The sequence below is a fragment of the Ranitomeya variabilis genome, chromosome 4 (assembly GCF_051348905.1).
Source record: "Ranitomeya variabilis isolate aRanVar5 chromosome 4, aRanVar5.hap1, whole genome shotgun sequence".
NCBI classification, from domain to species: domain Eukaryota; kingdom Metazoa; phylum Chordata; class Amphibia; order Anura; family Dendrobatidae; genus Ranitomeya; species Ranitomeya variabilis.
The window spans coordinates 565,063,746-565,077,271 of NC_135235.1; positions in this window are offsets into that span (position 1 = coordinate 565,063,746).

A 13,526-nucleotide genomic window follows, 5' to 3' on the forward strand; every position below is an offset into this window, starting at 1 on the left:
TTGAAATCAGAGCTAATCTGTTGTGCTCTTGTCCTATGATCCTGGTTCCTGTATTTCAAGCTAAGTCTGCTTCCTTGCTTTTTGCTTTTGTTTTGTTTGGTATTTTTGTCCAGCTTGTTCCAATCTGTATCCTGACCTTTGCTGGAAGCTCTAGGGGGGTGGTGTTCTCCCCCCGGACCGTTAGACGGTTCGGGGGTTCTTGAATCTCCAGCGTGGATTTTTATAGGGTTTTTGTTGACCAGATAAGTTATCTTGCTATATTCTGCTATTAGTAAGCTGGCTTCTCTTTGCTGAACCTGGTTCATTTCTGTGTTTGTCATTTCCTCTTACCTCACCGTTATTATTTGTGGGGGGCTTGTATCTTGCTTTGGGGTCCCTTTCTCTGGAGGCAAGAGAGGTCTTTGTTTTCTTCTCCTAGGGGTAGTTAGATTCTCCGGCTGGCGCGAGTCATCTAGCGATCACCGTAGGCATGATCCCCGGCTACTTCTAGTGTTGGCGTTAGGAGTAGCTATTTGGTCAACCCAGTTACCACAGCCCTATGAGCTGGATTTTTGAATCTCGCAGACTTACACGTTCCTCTGAGACCCTGTCCACTGGGGTCATAACAGTATGCCAGGCCAGTATTAAATGTTTAATGCATTGCAGAAGTGGGATTATAAGAAAGAAAATTTTGAGGTTTTTTTTTTCCCTCTCTCATTTTTTTTTTTTTTTTTTTCTTCTTTTCCCCTTTACCTCAGAGTGGCTTAAGCTTGCTGCAGACATGAATGTCCAGACCTTGATTACAAGTGTGGACCAGCTTGCCGCTCGTGTGCAGGGTATACAAGATTATGTTACCAGAAATCCTAGGTCTGAACCCAAGATTCCGATTCCTGAACTGTTTTCAGGAGACCGATTTAAGTTTAGGAATTTCAGGAATAATTGTAAATTGTTTTTGTCCCTGAAACCTTGTTCGTCTGGAGACTCTGCTCAACAAGTAAAAATTGTTATTTCATTCTTACGGGGTGACCCTCAAGATTGGGCTTTTTCGTTGGCGCCAGGAGATCCGGCATTGGCTGATATTGATGCGTTTTTTCTGGCGCTCGGTTTACTTTATGAGGAACCCAATCTTGAGATTCAGGCAGAGAAAGCCTTGCTGGCTATGTCTCAGGGCCAGGACGAGGCTGAGGTGTATTGCCAAAAATTTCGGAAATGGTCCGTGCTGACACATTGGAACGAGTGTGCACTGGCCGCTAATTTTAGAAATGGCCTTTCTGAGGCCATTAAGAATGTTATGGTGGGTTTTCCCATTCCCACAGGTCTGAATGATACCATGTCCCTGGCTATTCAAATTGACCGGCGGTTGCGGGAGCGCAAAACCGCAAATTCCCTCATGTTGTTGTCTGAACAGACACCTGATGTGATGCAATGTGATAGAAAAACCGCAAATTCCCTCATGGTGTTGTCTGAACGGACACCTGATTTGATGCAATGTGATAGAATCCTGACTAGAAATGAGAGGAAAATTCATAGACGCCGGAATGGCTTGTGCTACTACTGTGGTGATTCTACACATGTTATCTCAGCATGCTCTAAACGTATATCTAAGGTTGTTAGTCCTGTCATCGTTGGTAATTTGCATCCTAAGTTTATTCTGTCTGTAACTTTGATTTGCTCACTGTCATCTTATCCTGTCATGGCGTTTGTAGATTCAGGTGCTGCCCTGAGTCTTATGGATCTCTCATTTGCTAAGCGTTGTGGTTTTATTCTTGAACCATTAGAAAATCCTATCCCTCTTAGGGGTATTGATGCTACGCCATTAGCAGAAAATAAACCGCAGTATTGGACACAGGTTACCATGTGCATGACTCCTGAACACCGTGAGGTGATACGTTTTCTCGTTCTACATAAAATGCATGATTTGGTTGTTTTGGGGCTGCCATGGTTACAGACCCATAATCCAGTCCTTGACTGGAAGGCTATGTCAGTGTCTAGTTGGGGCTGTCGTGGTATTCATGAGGATTCCCTGCCTGTGTCTATTGCTTCTTCTACGCCTTCGGAAGTTCCGGAGTATTTGTCTGACTATCAGGATGTCTTTAGCGAGTCCAGGTCCAGTGCATTGCCTCCTCATAGGGAATGTGACTGTGCAATAGATTTGATTCCAGGCAGTAAATTTCCTAAGGGAAGACTGTTTAATCTGTCGATACCTGAACATACCGCTATGCGTTCATATATCAAGGAGTCTCTGGAGAAAGGACACATCCGTCCGTCTTCTTCCCCTCTTGGTGCGGGATTCTTTTTTGTGGCTAAAAAGGACGGATCTTTGAGGCCTTGTATTGACTATCGGCTTTTAAATAAGATCACTGTCAAATTTCAGTATCCTTTGCCGCTGTTGTCTGACTTGTTTGCCCGGATTAAAGGTGCCAAGTGGTTTACCAAGATAGACCTTCATGGTGCGTACAACCTTGTGCGCATTAAGCAAGGGGATGAATGGAAAACCGCATTCAATACGCCCGAAGGTCATTTTGAGTACTTGGTGATGCCTTTTGGGCTCTCTAATGCCCCTTCAGTTTTTCAGTCCTTTATGCATGACATTTTCCGGAACTATCTGGATAAATTTTTGATCGTTTATCTGGATGATATTCTGGTTTTTTCTGATAATTGGGACTCGCATGTGGAGCAGGTCAGGATGGTCTTTAAAATTTTGCGTGAAAATTCTTTGTTTGTCAAGGGCTCAAAGTGTCTTTTTGGTGTACAGAAGGTTCCCTTTTTGGGGTTCATTTTTTCCCCTTCTGCTGTGGAGATGGACCCAGTCAAGGTCCGAGCTATTCTTGATTGGACTCAGCCCTCGTCAGTTAAGAGTCTTCAGAAGTTCTTGGGTTTCGCTAACTTCTACTGTCGTTTTATCGCTAACTTTTCTAGCATTGTGAAACCTTTGACGGATATGACCAAGAAGGGCTCCGATGTGGTTAATTGGGCTTCTGCTGCCGTGGAGGCTTTCCAGGAGTTGAAACGTCGGTTTACTTCGGCGCCTGTTTTGTGCCAGCCTGATGTCTCGCTTCCCTTTCAGGTTGAGGTGGATGCTTCAGAGATTGGAGCAGGGGCCGTTTTGTCGCAGAGAGGCCCTGGTTGCTCTGTTATGAGACCTTGCGCCTTTTTCTCTAGGAAGTTTTCGCCTGCGGAGCGAAATTATGATGTGGGCAATCGGGAGTTGTTGGCCATGAAATGGGCATTTGAGGAGTGGCGTCATTGGCTCGAGGGTGCTAAGCATCATGTGGTGGTCTTGACTGATCACAAAAATCTGATGTATCTCGAGTCTGCTAAACGCCTGAATCCTAGACAGGCCCGCTGGTCATTGTTTTTCTCCCGTTTTGACTTTGTTGTCTCGTATTTACCAGGTTCAAAAAATGTGAAGGCCGATGCTCTTTCCAGGAGCTTTGTGCCTGATGCTCCTGGAGTCGCTGAACCTGTTGGTATTCTTAAGGATGGTATTATCTTGTCAGCTATTTCTCCAGATCTGCGACGTGTGTTGCAGAGATTTCAGGCTGATAGGCCTGATTCTTGTCCACCTGACAGACTGTTTGTGCCTGATAAGTGGACCAGCAGAGTCATTTCCGAGGTTCATTCCTCGGTGTTGGCAGGTCACCCAGGAATTTTTGGCACCAGAGATCTGGTGGCCAGATCCTTTTGGTGGCCTTCCTTGTCTAGGGATGTGCGGTCATTTGTACAGTCCTGTGGGACTTGTGCTCGAGCTAAGCCTTGCTGTTCTCGTGCCAGCGGGTTGCTCTTGCCCTTGCCTGTCCCTAAGAGACCTTGGACACATATCTCCATGGATTTCGTTTCTGATCTTCCGGTGTCTCAGGGCATGTCTGTTATCTGGGTGATATGTGATCGCTTCTCCAAGATGGTCCATTTGGTTCCTTTGCCTAAGCTGCCTTCCTCTTCCGATCTGGTTCCTGTGTTTTTCCAGAACGTGGTTCGTTTGCACGGCATCCCTGAGAATATTGTGTCAGACAGAGGATCCCAGTTCGTTTCCAGATTCTGGCGATCCTTTTGTAGTAGGATGGGCATTGACTTGTCGTTTTCGTCTGCTTTCCATCCTCAGACTAATGGACAGACGGAGCGAACTAATCAGACTTTGGAGGCTTATTTGAGGTGTTTTGTCTCTGCTGATCAGGACGATTGGGTGACCTTCTTGCCGTTGGCTGAGTTTGCCCTTAATAATCGGGCTAGTTCCGCCACCTTGGTTTCGCCGTTTTTCTGCAACTCTGGTTTCCACCCTCGTTTTTCTTCGGGTCATGTGGAACCTTCTGACTGCCCTGGGGTGGATTCTGTGGTGGATAGGTTGCAGCGGATCTGGAATCTTGTGGTGGACAACTTGAAGTTGTCACAGGAGAGGGCTCAGCGCTTTGCAAACCGCCGCCGCGGTGTGGGTCCCCGACTACGTGTTGGGGATTTGGTGTGGCTTTCTTCCCGCTTTGTTCCTATGAAGGTTTCCTCTCCCAAATTTAAACCTCGTTTTATTGGTCCTTACAAGATATTGGAAATCCTTAATCCTGTATCCTTTCACCTGGATCTTCCTGTGTCGTTTGCTATCCACAACGTGTTTCATAGGTCCTTGTTGCGGCGGTACGTTGTGCCTGTGGTTCCTTCTGCTGAGCCTCCTGCTCCGGTGTTGGTCGAGGGCGAGTTGGAGTACGTGGTGGAGAAGATCTTGGATTCTCGTCTCTCCAGGCGGAGGCTTCAGTACCTGGTTAAGTGGAAGGGCTATGGTCAGGAAGATAATTCCTGGGTGGTCGCCTCTGATGTTCATGCGGCCGATTTAGTTCGTGCCTTTCACGCCGCTCATCCTGATCGCCCTGGTGGTCGTGGTGAGGGTTCGGTGACCCCTCACTAAGGGGGGGGTACTGTTGTGATTTTGCTTTTTGCTCCCTCTAGTGGTCATTAGTGATTTGACTCTGGAGCTTCTGTCTTTTCCTATATCCTCACCTGGGCCGTTAGTTCAGGGGCGTTGCTATATAAGCTCCCTGGACCTTCAGTTCAATGCCTGGCATCGTTGAAATCAGAGCTAATCTGTTGTGCTCTTGTCCTATGATCCTGGTTCCTGTATTTCAAGCTAAGTCTGCTTCCTTGCTTTTTGCTTTTGTTTTGTTTGGTATTTTTGTCCAGCTTGTTCCAATCTGTATCCTGACCTTTGCTGGAAGCTCTAGGGGGCTGGTGTTCTCCCCCCGGACCGTTAGACGGTTCGGGGGTTCTTGAATCTCCAGCGTGGATTTTTATAGGGTTTTTGTTGACCAGATAAGTTATCTTGCTATATTCTGCTATTAGTAAGCTGGCCTCTCTTTGCTGAACCTGGTTCATTTCTGTGTTTGTCATTTCCTCTTACCTCACCGTTATTATTTGTGGGGGGCTTGTATCTTGCTTTGGGGTCCCTTTCTCTGGAGGCAAGAGAGGTCTTTGTTTTCTTCTCCTAGGGGTAGTTAGATTCTCCGGCTGGCGCGAGTCATCTAGCGATCACCGTAGGCATGATCCCCGGCTACTTCTAGTGTTGGCGTTAGGAGTAGCTATTTGGTCAACCCAGTTACCACAGCCCTATGAGCTGGATTTTTGAATCTCGCAGACTTACACGTTCCTCTGAGACCCTGTCCACTGGGGTCATAACAGCATGCGGCGCAAAACGCAAGTGCGACGCATGTCCATGCGCCCCCATGTTAAATATAGGGGCGCATGACGCATGCGGCGACGCTGCGGCGCCGACCGCAAATGTGAACGTAGCCTAATACTGTCTAGTAAAACTTCGCTTATCATGCATGACAGCGGATACATCCTCTGTAGGTGTTGCTGTTTAGACCTATGCGCACAAACAGAGGTGTATCTAGGGTTTCTGGCACCCGGGGCAAGAATTCATTTTGGCGCCCCCCCAGGACATATGCCCCCCCGTCAGCCCCATCATTGCCCTCTCCCCGTCAGCCCCATCATTGCCCTCTCCTCTACCTTCCCCATCATTGCCCTCTCCTCCTCCACCATCCCCATCATTGCTCTCTCCCTGTCAGCCCCATCATTGCCCTCTCCTCCTCCACCATCCCCATCATTGCTCTCTCCCCGTCAGCCCCATCATTGCTCTCTCCTTCCCCCACACACACACACGCCATTCCCTTCTCTGCATTCCCCTGCAGCGCAATACACACACCCAATACTGAGCCACACACACACATTCACACACACACATTCACATACACGCACACATTCACAAACACACACATTCACATACACACACACATACACACACACACATTCACATACACACACACACACACATTCACATACACACACACACATTCACATTCACATACACACATTCACATACACACACACACACATTCACATACACACACACCTCTCACCTCTCCTCGCGCTCTGCCGCAGCATCTCATAGCCTTCCTCTGACACAGCCGGGCGCTGAATGATGACGTCATCCAGCGGCACGTCTGTGTGAGAGGAAGCAGGAAGACAGTTCGCTGGGCAGCGGAGCTGCAGGGATTTCTCCCTGCCCGCCGCAGCCACCCTGCAGGGGCCCCGCTCCACCTCTGCACACGTTGGGAGCCGGCGCTCTGCAGCTTCTTTGTGCCGGCTGTCAGCTTGACAGTCGGCACAGAGAACAGCTGACTCCCAGACCAGGGGCGGCAGAATGCAGCCGCCGGGGGAGACACTGCGCCCGCCTGCCGGCTGCGCCCGGGGCACATGCCCCGGCTGCCCCCCCTACATACGCCACTGTGCACAAAAACAATCAGTAATGGATCGTTCTGTAAGCATAGAATATCATAGGTCTTGGCAGCACGTTTACACTGCACGATGTAATGCTGAGAATGAGGATTTTTAACCCCTTAATGACAGCAAATATGCCTTTTAACGGCGGCAGTTAAGGGTACTTAAACTACAGCGCCACTTTTTAGGGGTGTTGAGGTTTAAGTGTATAGCGTCCCCCCGCGTCGTAATCTCTCCGGGGTCTCGGCTACCGGGGGTAGCTGAGGCCCCAGAGAACATGATTCTGGCTGGTTTTTACCCACCCCGATGTTGCGATCGCCATTATTAACAGTTAGTGTTGAGCATTCCGATACCGCAAGTATCGGGTATCGGCCGATACTTGCGGGTATCGGAATTCCGATGCCGAGATCCGATACTTTTGTGGTATCGGGTATCGGTATCGAAACAACATTAATGTAAAAATGTGTAAAAGAGAGAATTAAAATAAAAAATATTGCTATACTCACCTCTCCGACGCAGCCTGCACCTTACCGAGGGAAGCGGCAGCGTTCTTTGTTTAAAATTCGCGCTTTTCTTTCCTTACGTGAAGTCCCGGCTTGTGATTGGTCGCGTGCCGCCCATGTGGCGGCGACGCAACCAATCACAGCAAGCCGTGACGTAATTTCAGGTCATTCAGTATTTTAAAATTACGCTCCGGCTTTGTGATTGGTTGCGTCGAAGTCACATGGGCGACGCAACCAATCACAGCAAGCCGTGACGTAATTTCAGGTCCTTAAGGATTTTAAAATTACGTCCCGGCTTTGTGATTGGTTGCGTCGCAGTCACATGGGCGACGCAACCAATCACAAGCCGTGACGTCACGTGAGGCTGGACACGCGCGCATTTTAAAATGCGCGCGTGTCCAGCCTCCCGGCTTGTGATTGGTTGCGGCGCGGTCAACCAATCACAAGCCGGGACGTCACGGGAGGCTGGACACGCGCGCATTTTAAAATGCGCGCGTGTCCAGCCTCCCGTGACGTCACGGCTTGTGATTGGTTGCGTCGCCCATGTGACTGCGACGCAACCAATCACAAAGCCGGGACGTAATTTTAAAATCCTTAAGGACCTGAAATTACGTCACGGCTTGCTGTGATTGGTTGCGTCGCCCATGTGACTGCGACGCAACCAATCACAAAGCCGGAGCGTAATTTTAAAATACTGAATGACCTGAAATTACGTCACGGCTTGCTGTGATTGGTTGCGTCGCCGCCACATGGGCGGCACGCGACCAATCACAAGCCGGGACTTCACGTAAGGAAAGAAAAGCGCGAATTTTAAGCAAACAACGCTGCCGGTTCCCTCGGTGAGGTGAGTATAGCAATATTTTTTATTTTAATTCTTTCTTTTACACATTAATATGGATCCCAGGGCCTGAAGGAGAGTTTCCTCTCCTTCAGACCCTGAGAACCATCAGGAATACCGTCCGATACTTGAGTCCCATTGACTTGTATTGGTATCGGGTATCGGTATCGGATTGGATCCGATACTTTGCCGGTATCGGCCGATACTTTCCGATACCGATACATTCAAGTATCGGACGGTATCGCTCAACACTATTAACAGTATATCAGCGACTGCCCAAAAAAAAAGGTCTGATTTTCCATTTAATTTCTCTCTCCTCTGATGTGATTGTGAAATGTGAAATAGGGTGCCTCGATTCCCCCCCCCCCCCCCGGGTACTTCTGGTGTCCCTGCATGCCCCCGTGAAGTCCCCCCGGGCTGCCAGCGTCTTCTTCCGGGAGAAAATGGTGGGTGCGTGAGCGAGATCTGCCGGCCGGCACCAATAGGAAATTTTTCCTATTGGTTAATTTTGATCGCTGTGATAGGGTCTATCATAGTGATCAAAATATAAAAAATAGTAAATCAACCCCCCCTTTATGACCCTCTTAGTTAGCTAAAAATAAAATAAAAATATGTATTAATTTCCTTTTTTCCATTAGGGTTAGAATTGGGCTAAAGTGAGTTGGGCTAAAGTTAGGGCTAGGGTTAGGGTTGGGATTAGGGTTAGGGGTGTGTTAGGGTTAGGTTTGTGGTTAGGGTTATGGGTAGGGTTGGGATTAGGGGTGTGTTGGGGTTTGGTTTGTGGTTAGTGTTATGGTTGGGATTAGGGTTAGGGGTGTGTTGGGGTTAGGGTTGGGATTAGGGTTATGTTGGGGTTAGGGTTGGAGTTAGAATTGGGGGGGTTCCACTGTTTAGGTACATCAGGGGGTATCCTAATGCGACATGGCGCCAGCATTGATTCCAGCCAATTTTGCGTTCTTAGGCTATGTGCACATATTGCGGATTTACTGCGGATCCGCAGAGTTTTTTTTCAGCGCAGAAATGCTGCAGATCCGCAAGTGATTTACGGAAAACGCATCAAATCCGCACCTGTGTTTTCTGCCAAGAGATGCAGAATCCGCACAAAAAATTCCAGAGGCTAATCCGCATCGTGTGCACATAGCCTAAAAGTCAAATGGTGCTCCCTCCATTTTGAGCTCTGCCATGCACCCAAACAGTGGCTTTTCCCAACATTTGGGGTATCGGTGTACTCAAGAGAAATTGCACAACAAATTTTGTGGGCCATTTTCTCCTGATACCCTTGTGAAAATAAAAAAAATGGTTCCAAAGTAAATTTTTTGTGAAAAAAGTAAAATGTTCATTTTTTCCTTCAACATTGCTTCAGTTCTCGTGAAACACCTGAAGGGTTAATAAACTTCTTGAATGTGGTTTTGCACACCTTGAGGGGTGCAGATTTTAGAATGGTGTCACTTTTGGATAATTTCTGTTAAATTGACCCCCCAAAGTCATTTCAAATGCGAGGTTGCCCCTAAAAAAATGGTTTTGTAAATTTTGTCGGAAAAATGAGAAATCGCTGGTCAACCTTTAACCTTTATAACTTCTTAGCAAAAAAAAAATTGTTTCCAAAATGGTGCTGATGTAAGTAGACATGTGGGAAATGTTATTTATTATTTTATGTGACACAACTCTCTGATTAAGGGCTCCTTTCCACTTGCGAGATAAACGTCCATGTCTCGCATGTGAAAACCAAGCTCTGGCGCCGGCATTTGGGAGCGGAGTGTGCGGGTGCATGTATTGCTATGCAGCCGCACGCTCCGCTCTGGAGTGCCGGCGCCAGAGCTTGGTTTTCACATGCGAGACATGGACGTTTATCTCGCAAGTGAAAAGGAGCCCTTAAGGGCATAAAAATTCAAAGTTTGAAAATTGCAAAATTTTCTCCATATTTCAGTTTTTTTCCTTAAATAAGTCATATCAAAGCAATTTTACCACTAACATTACAATATGCCATGAAAAACAATCTCAGAATCAGTGGGATCTGTTGAAAGGTTCCAGAGTTATAACCACATAAAGTGACAGTGGTCAGAATTGTAAAAATTGGCCTGGTCATTAAGCACAAAATTGCCTCTGTCACTAAGCATTTTGTCAGATGAGTGGCAGCGTGTTTTACATTGGCCCGTTATCGGGAGACAAGCTATCCTAGAAATGCTCACTCGCGATCATCGGTCAGTGTGAGTGCACTCTAACGATTTGTGAAAATCTACTGGTACCTTCTGTTCAAGAGTTTGTTTTCTTCATGATCTTGCCAAAGTAGACGCCTAGTGTTCTTCTGGGTTACAGGAGCTGCACCGCTTTCTATTACATGTTCACCATGATTGGGACATCATGTGCTGCTCTTCTTATTTTGCATGATTATTTCTGAAATAGAACAGACTGCAGTAAAAGCTCCTTTTCCTTAAGGAGCAACTTGGAGCTTTCTTTTTTAGTTGCAGTACAGTTTCTCATTTTGTCTAGCCCAATCCCATTATCATACCTCCCAACTTTTGAAGATGGGAAAGAGGGACAAAGTTTGCGGAGCGCAACATGCGTCGCGGCAAATTTTAGGCCACACCTCTGACCACACCCATTCATAATTAGTCACACCCATATCCACGTCCCAACCACACCCATTTAGCACTGCTGATCACACTGTTTCATATACAATAATTATAAACAAAAAAATATGGCCACACAGTGCTCCATACTGTATAATGGCCACACATGATGCTCCATACTGTATAATGGCCACACATGATGCTCCATACAGTATAATGGCCACACATGATGCTCCATACTGTATAATGAACACACACGACGCTCCATACTGTATAATGACCCCACATGATGCTCCATACTGTATAATGGCTGCACATGATGCTCCATACTGTATAATGACCGCACATGATGCTCCATACTGTATAATGACTGCACATGATGCTCCATACTGTATAATGACCGCACATGATGCTCCATACTGTATGACCGCACATGATGCTCCATACTGTATAATGACTGCACATGATGCTCCATACTGTATAATGACCGCACATGATGCTGCATACTGTATAATGACCACACATGATGCACCATACTGTATAATAGCCATACATGATGCTCCATACTGTATAATGACCCCACATGATGCTCAATACTGTATAATAGCCACACATGATGCTCCATACTGTATAATGACCGCACATGATGCTCCATACTGTATAATGACCGCACATGATGCTCCATACTGTATAATGGCCACACAGTTCTCCATACTGTAAAATGATCCCACACGATGCTTAATACTGTATACTGACCCCCCTCCTGTATGTATGGCTCATACTCCCCCCCCCCTCCTGTATGCATGGCTCGTATTTCCCCCTCCTGTACACAGGGCTCATATTCCCCCCCCCGTATGTATGGCTCATATTCCCCCCCCGTATGTATGGCTCATATTCCCTCCTCCTGTATGCATGGCTCATATTTCCCCCTCCTGTATGCATGACTCATATTCCCCCCCTCCTGTTTGCATGGCTCATATTTCCCCCTCCTGTATACATGGCTCATCTCTCCACCCCCCTCCTGCCACCCCCCCGCGGGGGCGGGCGGGAGGTGACCCAACTTTTATAAAAAAAAAAAAACAGCAACAAACCTTGCCTAGTGTGGGACAACTAATGTCCCGCCCGGGATCACGGGGCTGACTGTCAAAATCAGGACAGTCCCGTGGGATCCGGGACGGTTGGGAGGTATGCATTATGCCTAGACAGTGGTTTGCAAACGAGGCATCCTCAGGACTTGCAATATTTCTTTAATAAACACGGCAAAGGTCTGGAGGGAACCCTACTTCTAAAGAACCATTAAAGGAAATAACCCTCACCATCCCTGCAGAATACACTATATGGACAATAGTATTGGGACACACGCCTTAATCTCGGAATTCAGGTTTGTTTTAGTCCCATTGTCATAGGTGTATAAGATCCAGCCTTCTGCCGTGCCTTTTGCCTCTACTAACATTTGTGATAGAATGGCTCATACTAGAAAGCTCACTGACAATGTAATAGGATGTCACCGGTAGTCAGGCCATGGCATTTTTTCCCTTCTAAACATTCCACCGTCACCTGTGAGTGGTATTATTGGAAAGTAGATGGAGCCACAAAGCGGAGACCATGTAAGGTTACAGAGAAGTGCTAAGGAGCAAAGGGCATAAAAGTCACAAAGCCCTGCCGACTCCATATCTCAATAAACCAAACCTCCTCTCATTAACATCAGTACTAAATTTGTGCCCTGGGAGCTTCACGACTTGGGTTTCCATGACCGAGGAGCTGTATGAGGCCTTATATCACCAAGCACAATTGATGGAGTGGTGTAAACCTGCCGCCACTGGACTCTGTAGCAGTGGAAATGTGTTCTGTGGAGGGATGATCACACTTCTCCATCTGCTTAATGAGGAGGAGGAGGAGCGGGAGATGGTGTCACCAGAAACCGAGGTACCGTGGGGGCTTGAGGACCTAATTTCTCTCTCTTCTGACATATTAGAGCATTATTTTTAAATGCCACTTTGTTTTTTTTGGCTAATGTTGATCACAAGATCGGGGGCCATAGCAAACAGCCCTAACCGTGTTCTCCATGGTCTCCGCTATCCCCGGTAGCTGAAACCCAGGTTTTCTGATACTAAGGGGCGCTATTCACTTACTTCTCTGCGCTGTTAAAAAGCAGAGCTGAGGAATAAAGCCCCTTATCTGCCACCGTTAAGGCACATCTTGGAAACAGTCTGAAGATGATCACACATTTCTGAGAGCTGTTGCTCAAAAACTGGTAAGGCCGTCAGTGATTTCTCCTGACCCCCCAGATGCGCACATGCTGAGGTGGGTGCGCAATGTTTTCTCAAAAAGTAGAACAGACTTCATACTGAGGAAAAAGAAACTGAGCATGTGGTTATCTGATATTCCATTTTCCCCAGACTTTCTTTTAGGTTTGACCATGTGTATGATCAGAGTAAGGCCACGTTCACACACATTGTACTGCGGGAACGGCGGTCAGGTGACTGAGTACGCGATATGCGACTAGAAAGACGCGGCCCATTATACTTGGAGCTACCCAGGTGGGTTCTCCAGGAATGCATTAGGCAAAAAATGCCATTTTACCACACCGGTACTAAAATCGGGCCAGTCCTGTCGGCAAGTTGTGGATATGATTGGCTGTGTGCCCGTCTGCACTGTGGACAGGTGCAGGAGCTGCTGGATATCGGCAAGCACTAGCCGGGTCCATAAAGCCTACCAGACTCCATGTGTGAAAAATCCCTTGTGTGCACAGGCACGATGGTCATTACTGGATCACTGTGCAGTCCATTGAGCACGTGAACACGGCACAGACCGAGAATAACGAACCCTCCTAAGGCCTCGTTCACACAGTCAGCATTCGGTCAGTATTTTACC